Raw genomic sequence first — 21,693 nt, 5'->3', positions numbered from 1 at the left:
TAATTACCCCTTGATATTAAATTAATATGATTAATTTGCTCCTTTTACCCCATAACCACCCTATCTACTGAAGCATAGCCCCCAACTTGCAGTCACATCAAGAGAGGGGCGGGGGGCGGGCGGGGGTAGAGAGTGAGGGCAGAGAGAGAAGGGGCAGAGACAGAGAGAGAGACAGAGACACAGAGAGAGGGGCAAGAGGGATAGGGGGTGGAGAGGAGGATAAGAGGGAGGGTGGGTGAGGGGGGAAAGGTGGGGGAGATGGGGAGGAGAGAGAGAGGGTGAGAGTGAGGGGGAGAGAGAGGGGGTGCTGAGAGGGGGGTGAGGTGGGGAGCAGGGAGGGGGGAGGGTGGAGGGTAGGGGGTGTGGAGGGGAGGGGGTTTAGGGGAGGGAGGGTGGGGGAGGGGAGAGAGGGGGGAGAGGCGAGGGGGGTGGAGAGGAAAGGGGGGGATAGAGGAAAGAGGGGGGAGAACCTCGGCACACATGCGGCGGAGGGGGGCTCTGAGCGAGACGGCCGTAGGTGGCGGCGTTCTCTCGGAAATCGCAGCACAGATGGCAAAAAACAGTCAAGAACAGACTTTCAGTAGTAGATGATGCTTTATTCACATGTATATGCTTAATCTTTTTAATTAGTATGCTTGCCATTTCATTCCCCCTTTTTCTTTTTTCTTGTATTGGCAGTGCCACACAACATACAGGCAGAACATTCTTACTGCTCAGCTGCAGACAAAGTTCCGCGGGAAGAACCCAGCAGTGTCTCTACAACTCCTGAAACACCTGATCTTCAAATCACACCAAATGTAAATGACAGCAGAGCTCTGAAGAAGGAAAGACAGCGTACTTTCCGCCTCAAAAAAAAAGTACAACTGATCAAATTATTAATGGGAAAGAATACTACAGAAAGTAAGACAATCAGTGACTTGATCAGAGGGGCTGGTGAATTTTTACAAGAACCAGCACTGTCTTTCTTTGCGTCGCAGTTGCGTAATGCGTCTGGACGTAGAAGTGCAAGAGGAAGACGATGGAGTTATTCAGACAAGGTAGTTGCCTTGTCCCTCTACCACCAGAGTCCCCGAGCATATCAGTTCTGCCAGTGCATTTTCACACTTCCATCAATCTCATCACTACGTAGGTGGTTGTGCAATATTGAAGTGCGGCCTGGGTTTCCCCCTAAGATCTTTGAACTTTTGAAAGACGGGGTTGCGGGGATGTCAGAGGGAGATACATTATGTGTAGTCTCCTTTGACGAAATGAGTTTACGTGCAAGCCTCTCTTACAATATTACTGAGGATTCAGTTGAGGGCTTTGAGGACTTTGGATCTCTAGGGAAGACGTCAAGGCCTGCCAACCATGCTCTTGTTTTCATGGTTAGAGGCTTGATTGGGAAATGGAAGCAACCTGTAGGTTACTTTCTTTCACGGGACTGCACAAAGGCTGACAAACTGAAAACATTACTCAATGAATGTTTACAGAAGGTTAAGGCTATTGGACTACAGCCTCAGGCCGTTGTTTGTGACCAAGGCCCAAGCAATGTTCGACTATACTCCAACTTGGGTGTGACGGAAGACCATCCTTTCTTCATCCACGGGGGAACCAATATCTATTGCATGCATGACCCACCCCACTTGTTGAGAAACACTCGATCAAACTTGGAGAAATATGTTTTTGAGGTCAAGGGAGAGGATGGCATAAAAAAACATATCAAATGGGCACATATTTACGCATTTTATGAGCATGATTCACAGTTGCCCATTAGAAAAGCCCATAAATTAACCAGAGGCCATTTTGTTTTAAACAGCTTCTCTAAAATGAGAGTCAACAAGGCTGCGCAGGTGCTTAGCCATTCCGTAGCAGCAGGTGTCTACACCTATGCAACTCTTGGAAAGTTACCTGGGGAGGCTGTTTATACGGCAGAGTTTATTGAAATGGTTGATGGACTTTTTGACTCCTTTAACAGCAGGTTTTACACGGACGCCAAAAAGTTAAGGAGGCCTATGTCTGAAATGTCTGCACATAAGTCATTCTTTGAATCATGCTTGACTGTACTCCAAAGCCTGACAGTGCTTGGAGCTAAACATGTGTTGTTTGTCAAGGGATGGCGGCTTGCAATTTCTTGCATTTCACAACTGTGGCAGCACATCAAGGAAAGCACAGACTCCCGTTTTATGTTCACATCCAGGATCAATCAGGATGTAGTGGAGAATTTGTTCTCCACTATTCGGCGAAAGGGCGGATTCAGAGAAAATCCATCTGCAAAGGAATTTTGATGTGCTTTTCGGATGGTTATGGTGGCTGAACTGATCAAGCCATCTGTGAGTGCAAACTGTTCCCCCGACTCAGACAAATTTATCCTGACATTGCAAACACTTACAAAAAACAGATTAAAAAAACCATCTCCATCTGTCTCTCATACAAATAAAACTAAACAGCACAATGCAGTCTGCAGCATTTCAATTGATCTCCCTGAAGAAAATACACTAGCTTACATCGCAGGTCACATGTCACAGGATCATTACTTCACACGAACTGTCGTCAAAATGCATCACGTGCAGAGAAGTTCTCTTACGAACTGATACCACTTTAGTTGATCCTGCACTCGTATTCATACACCATAAAGCCTATGACACATCAACGTCTGACTTTGGCTCATTGATGGTGCCTTCGGAATACTTTCTTGGGTTCTGTGAAGTGTGCGAGCAAGTGTTCCGCACAGAATTTGATGATGTTAACATGACCAGGGATAACATTTCCCATCTAATAAACACAGCAATACATAACACACAGCAATACAAAGACATGAACTTGTGCTGCAATAGTCAAGGTTAGAATTGTAGCTATCTTTGTGAGTATCCACATGCACTATGGACTCAAATTCAAGAATAGAAAAATGCATGACTTGACTGTTAAAAGGAGATGTAAAAAACTTCAAAAAGTGGGACATACGTAAAGTGCATAATTTTCGAAAATTATGTATTTGAAGTCATACTATTCAAGTTCAAGTTAGTTTATTGTCATGAGTCCCTGATGATACAATGAAATTCTTGCTTTGCTTCAGCACAAGAGAACATAGTAGGCATTGAATACAAAACAGATCAGTGTGTCCATATACCATTATATAAATATATACACACATGAATAAATAAACTGATAAAGTGCAAATAACAGATAATGGGCTATTAATGTTCACCGTTGATCTGTTGTGGCGGTAAGCGAACTGCATTGGGTCTAGGTTTTTGATGCCCTTTTGAAGCAGGTGGGAACCTCAGACCTCGGAAGTGAGAGATTGCAAATGTCCGTAAAAACTCCGGCCAGTTGGTCCGCACAGGTTGTTTATCTACGTAGTTGAAAATTTTGATTGTTACCCATACAAAATCGTGCCAATGACGATTAATTTAACTATATTACTAAAACTAATATCTTGACCGCTCTTGTCTTTCTGTTTCTGGATTTCCGAGTGAACGCCGCCACTTACAGCTGTCATTTTTGGCCAGCTCACTCAGAGTCCCAGGGGGAGGGACTATAAAACCGGGAAGTGTTGTGCCTCACGCAGTCTCTGCAAGACAGAGGAAGTGAGAGGGTCACGGCTCTCTGAGCGGCGAATAACACTGAACGCACGTCTACTCCACGGCGAGCCCCCTTGATGTGGTTGCAAAGTGTTTGCCAAATTGTCTTGGCTTTTAAAGACTCTTCAGAAAATGTGTTGGATGCTTGCAAAGTGTTTGCCAAATTGTCTTGGCTTTTAAAGACTCTTCTGAAAATGTGTTGGCTGCTTGCAAAGTGTTGGACTAATTGGCTTGGCTCTTAAAATCGTCGCAACAGTATGCGGATGGATAAAGCGGCAATGTGGTGCTGAGTGCGTCATTTCCGGTTCGTGGCAAGATGGCGCTGACTGCAGAAGGCACCGAGTGAAGACACCGCTGAATAATTCAAGAGAGCTGACTACTCTGTCAATGGTGAGTGTGATTGTTGTACGTTATTTAAAGCACGTATTTGCTTCAACAGCAGCAGCCTCTAAAGGAGGCTTTAAACATTTGAGTGAGTCTGTGTGTGTGTGTGTATAGATGTGTGTGTGAGTCTGTGTGTTTGTATATATGCGTGCTTATATAAAAGTGTGCTTCATTGAATGATGACCTGAGATAAATTATCAGATTTTATTGGTTAAAGTCTGACCGCTGAATCTCTCTATATTTAAATTGTCTCTTTTTTTTTTCAACAACAAAGAGACATAAAGACGCAGTGAGCAGCAACAAGAGGCACAGCAAGAAATAATTATTCTCATCTTTGACATTTAAAATGTTCTTATATTTTAAGCGATTCACATGTTAAACTGTAATAAATAATTTTTCAACTTTTCATGCCTGTGTGTTCTTCATCACAATGGGAACCTAATGGGCAGGAATGGATACTCTGTGGGAGTATCTTGCTTCTGCCCAAAGATAGGATCTTCGCTTCGGCCTCTGCAGGGAATTCCATAAATTCACAAATTTCTCTGGGTGAAAAAGTTTCTTCTCACCTTAGTCTTAAATTACATGCCCTTTATTCTAAGACTGTGGCCCCTGGTTCTGGACTCAGCCAACATTGGGAACATTTTTCCTGCATCTAGCTTGTCCAGTCGTTTAATAATTTAATATGTTTCTATAAGATTCCCCCACTTCCTTCTAAACTCCAGTGAATACAAGCCTAGTCTTTTCAATCTTTACTCATATACAGTCCCACCAACCCAGGGATCAATCTCGTGAACCTACGCTGCAGAAGAACCTCTTCACTCTATACTGAAATCCTCTTGTTATGAAGGTCAACATTCCATAGCTTTCTTTACTGCCTGCTGTACCTCTAAGCCAACTTTCAGTGGCCGGTGTACAAGGACGCCCAGGTCTCGCTGCACATCCCCCTTACCTAACCTAACTCTATTGAGATAATAATCTGCCCCCTTGTTTTTGCCTTCAAAGTGGATAACCTCACATTATCTATAGTATACTGCACATGCCATGCATCTGCCCACTCGCTCAACCTGTCCAGGTCACCCTGCAACCTCCTAACATCCTCTTCACAGTTCACACTGCCACCCAGCTTTGTGTCATTCGCAAACTTGCGAGTGTTGCTCCTAATTCACTCTTCCAAATCATTAATATATATGGTAAACAGTTGTGGCCCCAATACCAAACCTTACGACACTCCACTCAACACTGCCTGCCATTCTGAAAAGGACCCGTTCACTCCTACTCTTTGCTTCCTGTCTACCAACCAATTTTCTATCCATGTGAACACCCTACCCGCAATACCATGTGCTCAAGATGGACCACTCCTGCGAAAAACAATCGACAATCGGCAATGTAGGCAACACGACTTATCTTTCTTCAGGTTCCCCATTAAGGAGGAAAGGTAAGAAAACATTTATTACCTCTGTGGCACATTGAAAACTTTATTTGGCCTGTTTCATCTCTCACTGTAGTTAGATCATTGAGCTCAGATAGCTGAGTCCTCATGCAACATCCTTGTAAAAATCTTCTCAAGAGCATTTTCTTTGTACATCTCTGTTATTTAATGCATATTGACTGCAGATATTTTCTGTAATTTCAGATGTCGACAGTGGACATGATCTACACCGAACTGCGGAGTATTTGTCAAATAACTGCCCTCTTATGTACATTGTGTGAAATTGTGATTTGTTAACTGCACAAAACTAATGCAAATGGCGATTTATTTATTATTGTATCTATGTTGGACATTTTGCTCTTTGGTGAAGCAGGGGTGGGGCTATCATTGTGTTACATACGTTAAATTGTACATCACTTTCACTGGTTAGCTGATATGCTGAACGCTGCAATCCTGTATAACTCGCGCACAGAATAATGTGAATTGTGTAAATCTTATCCCAACGGGTCCCACTTAGTCTAGTGATTGTGTATAAGTCGCAAATTTTTTCCTTTGTTTGAAATGTGTAGAATTTGAGATCACTTTTATTGATTATCTGATATTCTAAATACTGCAACCTGTATATGTCGTGCACAAAATGATGTAAATAAAAATCCTTTTCCTTGTTTAAGAAGTTCAATTGAGAATTATTTGAAATTGTGGGGGTTTGTACAAAATACTGTTGACCCACAAATGTGTTGATATGAGACATTCACATTTTTAAAATCCATGTATCGAAAAAAGCAAGAAGGTGCCCATGTTATTTGACCAACTTACCAGATGAATTTAAATATACACAATACACAATACAATTTATTTGTCACTTGAACCTCATAGAGGTTGTTGGAGCCCCCGGCGGGCGCTAGCAAAGTGCCGCAGCCGTTTAAGCCACGCCGGGCGATGATGTAAGGCCCCGCTCCAGGTCATCCTCGACCCCGCTACTCATGCGGGAGAAGTCGCCGTTGCGGATGACCCGAAAAGCGGTCTCCCAGCAGGGACCCGCAGGCTCTGATATTACTGTCTGTCAGGCCTGCGGTTGGAGTCTCCGAATCTCCGGGGATCGGGTCACAGCAGCGCATGGGTACATATGTAGGTATGTATGCATTAGTTTTGCTCCTAATTTCCTTTTCCAAATCATTAATATATATGGTAAACAGTTGCAGCTCCAACACCAAGCCTTGCGGCAAAAAAATCCAGAAGATTAGTCAAACATGATTTCCCTTTCATAAATCCATGTTGACTTGGACAGATCCTTTTACTGCTATCCAAATGCCCCATTATTGCATCTTTAATAATTGACTCCAGCATCTTTCACACCACCAAAGTCGGGCTAACTGGTCTGTAATTTCCCGTTTTCTCTCACGCTCCTTTCTTGAAAAGAGGGATAGCATTAGCCATCCTCCAATCCACAGAGCTGATCGTAAATCTATTGATGTGTAATATGCATGTATGTGTATATATGCATGTATATGTGTGTATATATATATGTTTATATATGTATGCATATAAATGTATGAATCTGTATGTGCATGTGTATGTGTGCACGTGGATATATGTGTGTGTGTATATATGTGTGTATATATGTGTGTATAAATATATATTGCATATATTTATTATCACTATATAATTATAAATATAATTGCCTTTATGGTTATGTTCATCATCTTACAAGACAAATAATTATTAGTGATGATTTAAATCAAGTTGCTTCTGATACATGAGAATAAACTTATTATCTCTAACTTGCCTCTCACACACAGACACACATTCATATAAATATATTAATATATATACGTTAAATTTAATTTTGTGCAGTGTGTGTTAAAGCAATACAAGGGAAACTGCACAATACAATGCAAGGGAAACTACGCAAAGGAGGGGGCTGTTCCCGCTACAAGATACTCGAGGATCTTTGCTTTGGATCAAAGATTATAGAGGAGCTCTATAATCTTTGCTTTGGATCACAGCGTGTCGCTTAAAGAAATGGCAGCCGTGACGTTCCGTCACGTACTACACGTCAGTCCATTGGATTTCGGAGGAGTGGTCTATCTTGCTCTGCTATAAGATCTTTGCTTGCGGCTAAAGGGATCAGGGGGTATGGAGAGAAGGCAGGTACAGGATACTGAGTTGGATGATCAGCCATGATCATATTGAATGGCAGTGCAGGCTCTGCCGAATGGCCTACTCCTGCACCTATTTTCTATGTTTCTATGTTAAAATGAATTCTGTAATAACGTGTCAACGGCAGCAGTGACAATCAAACACTGCAGTTTTAATGTTTCACGTGTTCAATATTTAATTAATCCATCTTTATGGATTAAAACAAATAATAACATTGGGAATTAAAACACATTTGATTCCATTCCGTTATCAAAGATAGTCAATGTTCACTCTGAAGACATTTCAGGACAATGTGGTCAGGGAGGGGTGTGTGTGTGTAAAAATGTGGGTGGTGGATAGATGGCTGGGGGGGGGGGGGCGATAGAAGGCAATCAGTGCAGAATGGATGGATTGAGGCAGGTGAATTAGTACGTGTTGGTTGGGGTATGGATGGAGGAGAAGTGCAGATGGATGGAAAGAGGGAACCAGTGCAGGATGGATGGGGGGGGGGGGGGTGGATGGAGAATCAATGCGAGGTGGATAGGGTGATCAGTGCAGGATGAATAGATGGGGGTGGAGAGATGGGGAGGGGAGCACTGGAGATAACCATATAACCATATAACAATTACAGCACGGAAAACAGGCCATCTCGACCCTTCTAGTCCGTGCCGAACACGTATTCTCCCCTAGTCCATATACCTGCGCTCAGACCATACCCTCCATTCCTTTCCCGTCCATATAACTATCCAATTTATTTTAAATGATAAAATCGAACCTGCCTCCACCACCTTCCCTGGAAGCTCATTCCACACAGCCACCACTCTCTGAGTAAAGAAGTTCCCCTCATGATACCCCTAAACTTCTGTCCCTTAATTCTCAAGTCATGTCCCCTTGTTTGAATCTTCCCTACTCTCAGTGGGAAAAGCTTATCCACGTCAACTCTGTCTATCCCTCTCATCATTTTAAAGACCTCTATCAAGTCCCCCCTTAACCTTCTGCGCTCCAAAGAATAAAGCCCTAACTTGTTCAACCTTTCTCTGTAACTTAGTTGCTGAAACCCAGGCAACATTCTAGTAAAATCTCCTCTGTACTCTCTCTATTTTGTTGACATCCTTCCTATAATTAGGCGACCAAAATTGTACCCCATACTCCAGAATTGGCCTCACCAATGCCTTGTACCAATTTTAACATTACATCCCAACTTCTATACTCAATGCTCTGATTTATAAAGGCCAGCACACCAAAGCTTTCTTTACCACCCTATCTACATGAGATTCCACTTTCAGGGAACTGTGCACAGTTATTCCCAGATAGAAACATAGAAACATAGAAATTAGGTGCAGGAGTATGCCATTCGGCCCTTCGAGCCTGCACCGCCATTCAATATGATCATGGCTGATCATCCAACTCAGTATCTCGTACCTGCCTTCTCTCCATACCCTCTGATCCCCTTAGCCACAAGGGCCACATCTAACTCCCTCTTAAATATAGCCAATGAACTGGCCTCGACTACCCTCTGTGGCAGGGAGTTCCAGAGATTCACCACTCTCTGTGTGAAAAAAGTTCTTCTCATCTCGGTTTTAAAGGATTTCCCCCTTATCCTTAAGCTGTGACCCCTTGTCCTGGACTTCCCCAACATCGGGAGCAATCTTCCTGCATCTAGCCTGTCCAACCCCTTAAGAATTTTGTAAGTTTCTATAAGATCCCCTCTCAATCTCCTAAATTCTAGAGAGTATAAACCAAGTCTATCCAGTCTTTCTTCATAAGACAGTCCTGACATTCCAGGAATCAGTCTGGTGAACCTTCTCTGCACTCCCTCTATGGCAATAATGTCCTTCCTCAGATTTGGAGACCAAAACTGTACGCAATACTCCAGGTGTGGTCTCACCAAGACCCTGTACAACTGCAGTAGAACCTCCCTGCTCCTATACTCATACCTTTTGCTATGAAAGCTAACATACCATTCGCTTTCTTCACTGCCTGCTGCACCTGCATGCCCACTTTCAATGACTGGTGTACCATGACACCCAGGTCTCGCTGCATCTCCCCTTTTCCTAGTCGGCCACCATTTAGATAATAGTCTGCTTTCCTGTTTTTGCCACCAAAATGGATAATCTCACATTTATCCACATTATACTGCATCTGCCAAACATTTGCCCACTCACCCAGCCTATCCAAGTCACCTTGCGTCTCCTAGCATCCTCCTCACAGCTAACACTGCCCCCCAGCTTAGTGTCATCCGCAAACTTGGAGATATTGCCTTCAATTCCCTCATCCAGATCATTAATATATATTGTAAATAGCTGGGGTCCCAGCACTGAGCCTTGCGGTACCCCACTAGTCACTGCCTGCCATTGTGAAAAGGACCCGTTTACTCCTACTCTTTGCTTCCTGTTTGCCAGCCAGTTCTCTATCCACATCAATACTGAACCCCCAATGCCATGTGCTTTAAGTTTGTAAACTAATCTCTTATGTGGGACCTTGTCGAAAGCCTCTGGAAGTCCAGATACACCACATCCACTGGTTCTCCCCTATCCACGCTATAGTTACATCCTTGAAACATTCTATAAGATTCGTCAGACATGATTTACCTTTTGTAAATCCATGCTGACTTTGTCCAATGATTTCACCACTTTCCAAATGTGCTGCTATCCCATCTTTAATAACTGACTCTAGCAGTTTCCCCACTACCGATGTTAGACTAACTGGTCTGTAATACCCCGTTTTCTCTCTCCCTCCCTTCTTAAAAAGTGGGGTTACGTTTGCTACCCGCCAATCCTCAGGAACTACTCCAGAATCTAAAGAGTTTTGAAAGATTATTACTAATGCATCCACTATTTCTGGAGCTACTTCCTTAAGTACTCTGGGATGCAGCCTATCTGGCCCTGGGGATTTATCGGCCTTTAATCCATTTAATTTACCCAACACCACTTCCCGGCTAACCTGGATTTCACTCAATTCCTCCAACTCCTTTGACCCGCGGTCCCCTGCTATTTCCGGCAGATTATTTATGTCTTCCTTAGTGAAGACGGAACCAAAGTAGTTATTCAATTGGTCTGCCATATCCTTGTTCCCCATGATCAACTCACCTGTTTCTGACTGCAAGGGACCTACGTTTTAACTAATCTCTTTCTTTTCACATATCTATAAAAACTTTTGCAGTCAGTTTTTATGTTCCCTGCCAGTTTTCTTTCATAATCTATTTTTCCTTTCCTAATTAAGCCCTTTGTCCTCCTCTGCTGGTCTCTGAATTTCTCCCAGTCCTCCGGTATGCTGCTTTTTCTGGCTAATTTGTACGCATCATCCTTCGCTTTGATACTATCCCTGATTTCCCTTGTTATCCACGGATGCACTACCTTCCCTGATTTATTCTTTTGCCAACTGGGATGAACAATTTTTGTAGTTCATCCATGCAGTCTTTAAATGTCTTCCATTGCATATCCACCGTCAACCCTTTTAGAATTAATTGCCAGTCAATCTTGGCCAATTCACGTCTCATACCCTCAAAGTTACCTTTCTTTAAGTTCAGAACCATTGTTTCTGAATTAACAATGTCACTCTCCATCCTAATGAAGAACTCAACCATATTATGGTCACTCTTGCCCAAGGGGGCACGTACAACAAGACTGCTAACTAACCCTTCCTCATTACTCAATACCCAGTCTAAAATAGCCTGCTCTCTCGTTGGTTCCTCTACATGTTGATTTAGATAACTATCCCGCATATATTCCAAAAAATCCTCTTCCTCAGCACCCCTGCCAATTTGATTCACCCAATCTATATGTAGATTGAAGTCACCCATTATAACGGTTTTGCCTTTGTCGCACGCATTTCTAATTTCCTGTTTGATACCATCTCCAACTTCACTACTACTATTAGGTGGCCTGTACACAACACCCACCAGCGTTTTCTGCGCCTTAGTGTTTCGCAGCTCTACCCATACCGATTCCACATCCTCCAAACTAATGTCCTTCCTTTCCATTGCGTTAATCTCCTCTCTAATCAGCAACGCTACCCCACCTCCTTTTCCTTTCTCTCTATCCCTCCTGAATATTGAATATCCCTGGATGTTCAGCTCCCAGCCTTGGTCACCCTGGAGCCATGTCTCCGTGGTCCCAACTATATCATAGTCATTAATAGCTATCTGCACATTCAACTCATGCATCTTATTACGAATGCTCCTTGCATTGAGACACAAAGCCTTCAGGCTTGTTTTTACAACACTCTTACCCCTTATACAATTTTTGTTGAAAAGTGGCCCTTTTTGATATTTGCCCTGGATTTTCCGGCCTGCCACTTTTACTTTTCACCTTGCTACCTATTGCTTCTACCCTCATTTTACACCCCTCTGTCTCTATGCTCACACATTTAAGAAACCCGTTCCCTTTAACTCCATCCTCCACTAGCCCATTCGACACCCCACCCCCCTTATTCAGTTTAAAACCACCCGTGTAGCAGTGGCAAACCTGCCTGCCAGAATGCTGATCCCTCTGTTCACCTGCATTCTTCAATTCCCTACCATTTACCATGTACGTCCTATTTTGATTTGTCCTGCCAAGATGTAGCACCTCACACTTATCAGCATTAAACTCCATCTGCCATCTTTCAGTCCACTCTTCCAACTGGCATAAATCTCTCCGTAGACTTTGAAAATCTACTTCATTATCCACACCCCACCTATCTTAGTATCATCTGCATACTTACTAATCCAATTTACCACACCATCATCCAGATCATTGATGTACATGACAAACAACAGTGGACCCAACACAGATCCCTGTGGCACCCCCACTAGTCACTGGCCTCCAACCTGACAAACAACCATCCACCATTACTCTCTGGCATCTCCCATTCAGCCACTGTTGAATCCATCTTGCTACTCCACCATTAATACCCAACCATTGAACCTTCTTAACCAACCATCCATGAGGAACCTTGTCAAAGGCCTTACTGAAGTCCATATATACAACATCCACTGCTTTACCCTCATCAATTTCCCGAGTAACCTCTTCAGAAAATTCAAGAAGATTAGTCAAACATGACCTTCCAGGCACAAATCCATGTTGACTGTTCCTAATCAGACCCTGTTTATCCAGATGCTTATATATATTATCTCTAAGTATCCTTTCCATTACTTTGCCCACCACTGACGTCAAACTAACAGGCCTATAATTACTAGGTTTACTCTTAGACCCCTTTTTAAACAATGGAACAACATGCGCAGCACGCCAATCCTCCGTCACTATTCCCGTTTCTAATGACATTTGAAATATTTCTGTCATAGCCCCTGCTATTCTACACTAACTTCCCTCAATGTCCTAGGGAATATCCTGTCCGGACCTGGAGACTTATCCACTTTTATATTTCTCAAAAGTGTCAGTACTTCCTCTTCTTTGAATCTCATAGTTTCCATAGCTACTCTGCTTGTTTCCCATTACCTCACATAATTCAATATCCTTCTCCTTGGTGAATACCGAAAGAAAAGAAATTGTTCAATATCTCCCCCATCTCTTTTGGCTCTGCAGATAGCTGTCCACTCTGACTCTCTAATGGACCAATTTTATCCCTCGTATCCTTTTGCTATTAATATAGCTGTAGAAAACCCTTTGGGTTTACTTTCACCTTACTTGCCAAAGCAACCTCATATCTTCTTTTAGCTTTTCTAATTTCTTTCTAAGATTCTTTTTACATTCTTTATACTCCTCAAGCACCTCATTTACTCCATGCTGCCTATAATTATTGTAGATCTCCCTCTTTTTTCCGAACCAAGTGTCCAATTTCCCTTGAACACCATGGCTCTTTCCGATTTTTACTATTTCCTTTCAACCGAACAGGGACATAAAGATTCTGTACTCTTAAAATTTCACCTTTAAATGTCCTCCATTTCTCTTCCACATCTTTCCCATAAAACAAAATGTCCCAATTTACTCCTTTTAAATCCTTTCGCATCTCCTCAAAGTTAGCCTTTCTCCAATCAAAATCACAACCCTAGGTCCGGCTCTGACCCTCTCCATAATTATATTGAACTGAGATGTCAGTGAAGACTGAATAGAGGCGGGAATGGGATCAGTGCGGGATGGAGAGAAGGGTGTCCCAGGATATGGGGGGGGGGGGGGGCGTACAAGAGAGAGAGAGAGAGAAGAGGGCGAGGTATGGAGGAAGGAAGGTCAGCGCTCCTCGGACAACATTGCCCCGCTGCCTTGGCCATTGGGATTTCCTCGCCACCACCTCCCTCCTCCACCATCCAACAAACAGCAAGGTGCGGGGCCGAGCGGTGCAGCTCAACGATCCTATAACTATAGTATCTTTTGTGCAGCTGCTTCAGAAGGGTCGGAACGAATGACGGGCCCCGAACAGCGGCAGCAGCGGCCGCGACAGCAGCTCCATCTCCTCCTCCTCCTCCCTGATAGCGGCCGCTGTTTGCAAACCCACCAACGGCGCTTGCAAAACAAACCCTCCCGCACACGGAGGCCTCCCCCCCTGACTCGGCGTGCGGGAGGGTTTGTTTTATCAGGGAGGAGGAGGAGGAGATGGAGCCTCTGTCGCGGCCGCTGCTGCCGCTGTTCGGGGCCCGTCATTAGCTCCGACCCTTCCTCACCCCCCACTAGTATCTTTCCCACACAATACAGCCATCACCGCCGACACAAAACGTCGCGTTCCTTTTCTCCAGAGATGCTGCCTGACCCGCGGAATTACTCCAATTTTTTGTGTCCATCTTCGGTACAAACCAGTATCTAGTTGCCAAGCCGGGCAAAATGACTCAGTGTTTAGGTTGCCCGGCGACGCTTTGAGTGGTCAGTGGCATCCGCTAATTTGGAGCCCTGATGCCCACTACAGACGAAGGGTTGGAATCTAAGATGCTTGGACAGGTGTGTGGACAAGACAGGCTTAGAGGGGAGAATGGAACACAAGTGAGTGGAGCCATTGATACCTTCTCAAGATGGCGTTATGAGCGACGAGACCCTAACAAGATGGCCGCCCGCTGCCGACCAATCAGCGGCGTCGACCTCACCTGCCCTCACCAAGATGGCCGCCCGCTGGTCCCGGTCCCGGTCCCGCCCCGGGCCGAGTCTCCCCATCGACCGCATGAAGATGGCGGCGGAGAAGCGGCAGTTGGTGGCGTCGCTGCCGACGGACCTGAGGTAATAAAATAATAATAATAATAATATCTTTTATTATCATTGCACGTCAGTGCAACGAGATTTAGTGTGCAGCTCCACTGATGTACAAGAAAGGTAAATAAATACAATACATAAATAAGCAAGCTGAATTGATTGACGTGACCATCTGAGGGAGTGTCCAAAGGGGGTGGGTGGGGGGCACTGGGCACTCATTAGGGCCGGTTCAGAGCCGCTATAGCTCTTGGAATAAAGCTGTTTCTGAGTCTGCAGGTTCGGGCGTAGAAGGCCTTGTAACGTCTGCCGGAGGGAAGTAGTTGAAACAGCCCGTGGCAGGGGTGTGATGAGTCCTTATAGATGCTGAGGGCCTTCCTGAGGCACCGTGTGTGGTAGATGCCCTCCAAGGCTGGTAGCTCTGTCCCAATGATGCCGCTGTTCTCCATTTGCCAATGTGAGGTTCTCCATTTTGGTGGCAAAAACAGGAAAGCAGACTATTATCTAAATGGTGGCCGACTAGGAAAAGGGGAGATGCAGCGAGACCTGGGTGTCATGGTACACCAGTCATTGAAAGTGGGCATGCAGGTGCAGCAGGCAGTGAAGAAAGCGAATGGTATGTTAGCTTTCATAGCAAAAGGATTTGAGTACAGGAGCAGGGAGGTTCTACTGCAGTTGTACAGGGTCTTGGTGAGACCACACCTGGAGTATTGCGTACAGTTTTGGTCTCCAAATCTGAGGAAGGACATTATTGCCATAGAGGGAGTGCAGCACAGAAGGTTCACCAGACTGATTCCTGGGATGTCAGGACTGTCTTATGAAGAAAGACTGGATAGACTTGGTTTATGCTCTCTAGAATTTAGGAGATTGAGAGGGGATCTTATAGAAACTTACAAAATTCTTAAGGGGTTGGACAGGCTAGATGCAGGAAGATTGCTCCCGATGTTGGGGAAGTCCAGGACAAGGGGTCACAGCTTAAGGATAAGGGGGAAATCCTTTAAAACCGAGATGAGAAGAACTTTTTTCACACAGAGTGGTGAATCTCTGGAACTCCCTGCCACAGAGGGTAGTCGAGGCCAGTTCATTGGCTATATTTAAGAGGGAGTTAGATGTGGCCCTTGTGGCTAAGGGGATCAGAGGGTATGGAGAGAAGGCAGGTACGGGAAACTGAGTTGGATGATCAGCCATGATCATATTGAATGGCGGTGCAGGCTCGAAGGGCCGAATGGCCTACTCCTGCACCTAATTTCTATGTTTCTATGTAATGATCCTCTGTGCTCTGTGGACGATGCGCTGAAGAGCTCTCCTCTCCGCCTCCGTGCAGCTGAGATACCACACAGAGATGCCATACGTTAGTATGCTCTCTGTGGTGCAGCGGTAGAACGTTGTCAGCAGCTGTTGGGGCAGACCAGTCTTTTTTAATGTCCTCAGCAAGAACAGTCGTTGCTGTGCCTTCTTGACCAGCGCGGCGGTGTTCGTGGACCATGTGAGGTCTTCTGAAAAGTGAGTGCCCAGAAACTTAAAGCTGGACACTCTCTCCACACTTTCCCTGTAAATGGAGATTGGGTCGTATTCTCCAGAATGGGACCTCCTGAAGTCAATAATCAGCTCCTTGGTCTTGGAGGTGTTTAGTGCCAAGTTGTTATAGGCGCACCAGTCCGCCAGGTTCTGCACCTCCGCTCTGCAGTTTGTTTCATCACCGTTGGTGATCAGCCCAATCACTGTTGTGTCGTCTGCAAACTTCACGATGGTGTTGGTGTCGAATGCAGGGACACAGTCGTGAGTGAAGAGGGAGTAGAGCATGGGGCTTAGTACACAACCCTGTGGTGTGCCGGTGCTCAGGGTGATGGTGGAGGACAGGTGCGGGCCCAGTCTCACTGCCTGCGGTCGCACAGTGAGAAAGTTCAGGATCCAAGCGCATATCGGTGAGCTGAGGCCTAGCTGGTGGAGTTTGGTGGTGAGCTTGGTGGGGATGACCGTATTGAATGCAGAGCTATAGTCAATGAAGAGCATCCTCGCATACGTGCCCTGTCTGTCCAAAGTGAGTCAGGACAGTGTGAAGGGCCAGAGAGATGGCATCCTCTGTCGATCTATTTGCCCTGTATGCAAATTGATGGGAGTCCAGTGAGGCAGGGATGCTGGATTTAATATGGGAGAGGACCAGCCTTTCGAAGCACTTCATAGGGATTGGAGTCAGGGCAACCGGCCGGTAGTCGTTGAGGTTGGTGATTTTGGACTTTTTCAGCACCGGCACTATGGTGGCTGTTTTCAGGCACTTGGGGACCGTTGCCAGAGATAGAGATAGGTTGAAGATTCTCATGAATACCTCCGCCAGCTGTCCAGCACAGTCCTTTAACTCGTTCTTCAGGGAACGGGGATTCCCCTCCGCCACCATAGATGAGGCTCACACCAGGGTCTCATCCATACCCCGCAACACTGCTCTCTCTCCCCATCCCCGCACACGCAACAAGGGCAGAGTCCCTCTGGTCCTCACCTTTCACCCCACCAGCCGGCAAATACAACACATAATCCTCCGCCATTTCCGCCACCTCCAACGTGACCCCACCACTCGCCACATCTTCCCATCTCCCCCCATGTCTGCCTTCCGCAAAGACCGCTCCCTCCGCAACTCCCTCGTCAATTCTTCCCTTCCCTCCCGCACCACCCCCTCCCCGGGCACTTTCCGTTGCAACCGCAAGAAATGCAACACCTGTCCCTTCACCTCCCCCCTCGACTCCATTCAAGGTCCCAAGCAGTCGTTCCAGGTGCGACAAAGGTTCACCTGTATCTCCTCCAACCTCATCTACTGCATCCGCTGCTCTAGATGTCAGCTAATTTACATCGGTGAGACCAAGCGTAGGTTGGGCGACCGTTTCGCCGAACACCTCCGCTCAGTCCGCCTTAACCTACCTGACCTCCCGGTGGCTCAGCACTTCAACTCCCCCTCCCATTCCCAATCCGACCTCTCTGTCCTGGGTCTCCTCCATTGCCAGAGTGAGCAACAGCGGAAATTGGAGGAACAGCACCTCATATTCCGTCTGGGGTCCTTGCGCCCTTATGGCATCAACATTGAATTCCCCCAATTTGGTTAGCCTGTGCTGTCCCCTCCCCTTCCTTCACCCTCTAGCTGTCTCCTCCCACCCTCCCATCCGCCCGCCCTCGGGCTCCTCCTCCTCCCCTTTTTCCTTCTTTCTTTCCCCACCCCCCATCAGTCTGAAGAAGGGTTTCGGCCCGAAACGTCGCCCATTTCCTTCGCTCCATAGATGCTGCTGCACCCGCTGAGTTCCTCCAGCAATTTTGTGTACCTTTAATACTCTTCCCTGGACTCCATCCGTGCCTGCAGCCTTGCATGGATTGATCCTACGCAGAGCGCACTGTACCTCCTGAGTGCTCAGTGTTAAGGCCTGTCCCTCCGCAATGGCCGGGGTTATTCCACACCTGGTGGTGTTGCCAGTTTCGAACCGGGCAAAGAAGGTGTTTAGTTCGTTGGCCAGTGTGATATCACCGTGGGGGCAGGCGGGGCTGCTCTTGCAGTCAGTGATGTCCCTGACACCCTGCCACATGCTTCTGGTGTCCGCGGTATTGAAGTGGTCTTCTACCCTTTGCCTGTGGATGACTTTGGCCTTTTTATGCCTCTGTTCAGGTTCGACCTGGCCGCACTGTAAGCAGAAGTGTCCCTGGATTTAAAGGCGTTGTTGCGTGCCCTTAGCAGATCCTGAACCTCCTTGTTCATCCAGGGTTTCCGGTTTGGGAACATCTCTATTTTCTTGTCCACTGTGACAGTCTCCACACAGCAGTTGATGTAGGAGAGCACAGTGGATGTGTACTCCTCCAAGTCTATCTCTGTACTACTGGTAGCCTGTTGTGCAAACAGGTCCCAGTCGGTGCGATCAAAGCAGTCCTGGAGTTGTAGGGTGGCGTCCTCGGGCCATATTTTGACCATCCTTATTGCAGGTTTGGTCTTGCGGATGAGGGGTCTGTATGCAGGCAGTAGAAACAGTGAGAGGTGATCGGATTGTCCCAGGGATGGGCGGGGGAGAGCTCTGTATGCGTCTTTGATGTTGGTGTACACTTTATCCAACGTGTTTGAGCCCCTGGTAGGGCACTGCACATGCTGGTGGAATTTGCGGAGTGTGGCACATAGGTCGACCTGGTTAAAGTCCCCTGCAACAATGAAGGCACCGTCGGGGTGAGCATCCTGCTGCTTACTGATGGCCGAGTGCAGCTGTGCTAGCGCTAGGTTAGCATTAGCCTGTGGTGGGATGTATATGGCCATGATGAAAACCACAGTAAACTCCCGAGGCAGGTAAAACGGTCTACATTTAAGCAGTAGGTATTCCAGGTCAGGGGAACAGTAGCTCTCTATTGCAGTGTGGTTGGTACACCAGTCATTGTTGATGTAGATGCAGAGCCCGCCACCCTTGCTCTTACCGGAGTCCTTTGTTCTATCTAGCAATGTTACAAAATTTTGAGATTTTAAAAATCAAGTCTGTAATTTATCCCATCAGATAAAGCATAAAAATAAGTTTAATTTGACACCTAATTCACTTTCATATCTCAAGTATTTAAAAAGTTATGGCCATTTTCATACTGGGAAATGAGCATCTTGTTCCCTATTGATTTTCTATGGACATAACAAAAAAGCTGTGATCGTGAACAGTCAAAAGCCCATAACTTTCTTAAAAATTAAGAGAACTGAATGAAATTTTCAGTTATCATAGATTGAAGCATTCTGAAGCAAATATAAAATAATCTTACTTGGATGACCTGAAATTAAAGCATATAATTAGTTAGTTACCTAATTGTAGCTAATTTCAGACTTCAATTACTAGATCTAAACATCTATCCATTTCTTAATAAATGATTAACATTTTTAAATAGCCTAAATGTCCAAATAATATTCACAAATAATTCACAATAAAACATGATTTTTAAATCTCATTTACATTAATTTATAGGCCAAATGGAAGGAATTTAGTGTTTAATTGCTGTAAATAAATGCCCATTTAAATCAGCTTTCCAGTGTGTCCCTGTGGAACGCGCTGGTTTAGAACGTTCACATTGCGGTAGATTTGTGCCCAAATGCCGAGAAAAATACTGCGCGATATAATGGGCCCAAATTGAGCTACTCGCAATATTAAACTTAGTATAAAGGGATCTTTAGAAGCCCTTTTAATGTAAAAATATACAACCTAACTTCTGCTATTTGCTTTATGAGACCCTGCGGTTGCTGGCGGTCGCGGGTTTAGAGATTGATTTTTAAACTACTATAACTATTATTCAAGGCCTTTAAACCTAATAATAGCTTTTGCGACGGGGTCTTCCAGCGATTTTTCGTTAATAATTAACTAGGCTGAACATTTTCGATTGGAACAGCTTAGAGAAAATCGCGTTTTAAACCCGCCCCCTCTAAACGGCGCCAAAATCGCGCACACCCTCAGCAGCAGATCTTCAACGACGCTTCAGGTAGGCTTTGCAACATACCTATTCTATCAGCACGATGCAGTGACCGGTTGGTCAGGTCCACAGCCCCATCGGGAACCAACGCGCTGAGCCAGGTCTCTGTGAAGATCGGCACACAGCAGTCTTCCAGGGATCGCTGGGTGTTGATCCAGAGCTTTACCTCATCCATCTTGTTGGTGCGTGACTGGACATTCGCGAGAAAGACGCTTGGGAGCGATGGTCTTTGTGTAGCCCTCCGTAGCCTGTCCTGCACCCCCGCTCGCCTTCCACGTTTCTGCTTCCGTTCCCGGCGCTTGCTCCGTCTCCTGCCATCCGGAGTGGTGATCCAAGGGGCTTTCCTGCCCAGCTCCGATGGGACGGTAAGGGTACTGTAGTACTCACACGCCAGTTTCTCGCAGCCACGTCCGATGCTGAGTAGTTCCGAGCGGCTCCATGTGCGACCAGTCGGGATTGCGATGCGGGTCTTGGGTTCCCTCGTCCTGTAGGTGAGTTTCTTCTTATGGTTCCTGGGGTTTCCGGGGTTACTAGGGTTCCTAGGGGTTCTGTTTTTTTTTAATTACCTTGTTTTTCCCGCCGCGTTCGGTACCGGGCTGCTCCGAGTAAACTCGGGCTTGGGAGCGCAAAGCCGCTGCGTCTGGACGCGCCGCCATCTTCCATGTAGTCCCATGTAGTAGGTAAATAATGTTATAAATCAGCAGCGCAGCGGGATTGGGTCAATATGGGGGAGAACTGAGGTAAATCACCACATAAACTACACGTGGGGAAAACTGGGGCCAAACTCATTATAAATCAGCCTCCCCCTCTTATTCACTGAGGTCAATAACGTTATAAATAAATCAGCAACGGAATAAACACGGTAAATGTGGGGGAGACCTGAGGTCAATCTGCACATAAACTACACGTCTGGGGGAATAAAACGGGTCAATAATATAAACTCACCGTCTGGAGCAGCGTCCTGAGATAAAACACGTTATAAACATCTCCCTCTCTGTAAATAATCAATAAATCACCAAATAAACTACACGTCTGGGGAATAAACCCGATAAATCTGGGGGTAAAACTGAGGTAAATAATGTTATAAACACACAGGGGAGTTTAATGCTAATAAGCGTGAGGTGCTACATCTTGGCAGGACAAATCAAAATAGGACGTACATGGAGAGAGTACAGAAGAGATTTACTAGAATGTTGCCTGGGTTTCAGCAACTAAGTTACAGAGAAAGGTTGAATAAGTTAGGTCTTTATTCCTTGGAGCGCAGAAGGTTAAGGGGGGACTTGATAGAGGTCTTTAAAATGATGAGAAGGATAGACAGAGTTGACGTGGATAAGCTTTTCCCATTGAGAGTAGGGAAGATTCAAACAAGAGGACATGACTTGAGAATTAAGGGACAGAGGTTTAGGGGTAACATGAGGGGGAACTTCTTTACTCAGAGTGGTAGCTGTGTGGAATGAGCTTCCAGTGGAAGTGGTGGAGGCAGGTTCGATTTTATCATTTAAAAATAAATTGGATAGGTATATGGAGGGTTATGGTCTGAGTGCAGGTCTTTGGAGCGCAGAAGGTTAAGGGGGGACTTGATAGAGGTTTTTAAAATGATGAGAGGGATAGA

At 45.6% G+C, this 21,693-nt stretch overlaps 1 protein-coding gene across 3 annotated transcripts in view; it reads left to right on the top strand.

Annotated features, from left to right (window-relative positions):
• Nucleotides 1-21,693, top strand: part of LOC116983010 (gastrula zinc finger protein XlCGF8.2DB-like) — a 128,578-nt gene that overhangs the window by 75,009 nt on the left and 31,876 nt on the right. Inside the window, exon 1 of one of the 3 annotated variants that reach the window (XM_033036520.1) lies at nucleotides 14,355-14,654. The exons of the other annotated variants lie outside the window; for them this stretch is intronic. The gene's annotated coding sequence lies outside the window, so the exon portion shown is untranslated. Of the gene's footprint in view, nucleotides 1-14,354; nucleotides 14,655-21,693 lie in introns of those variants that run through there. 3 annotated transcript variants of the gene reach the window in all.

The sequence above is a fragment of the Amblyraja radiata genome, chromosome 1, assembly GCF_010909765.2.
Source record: "Amblyraja radiata isolate CabotCenter1 chromosome 1, sAmbRad1.1.pri, whole genome shotgun sequence".
Lineage (NCBI taxonomy): Eukaryota > Metazoa > Chordata > Chondrichthyes > Rajiformes > Rajidae > Amblyraja > Amblyraja radiata.
Note: the sequence above shows the minus strand (reverse complement) of the source record. Positions and strands in the feature narration are given on the sequence as shown.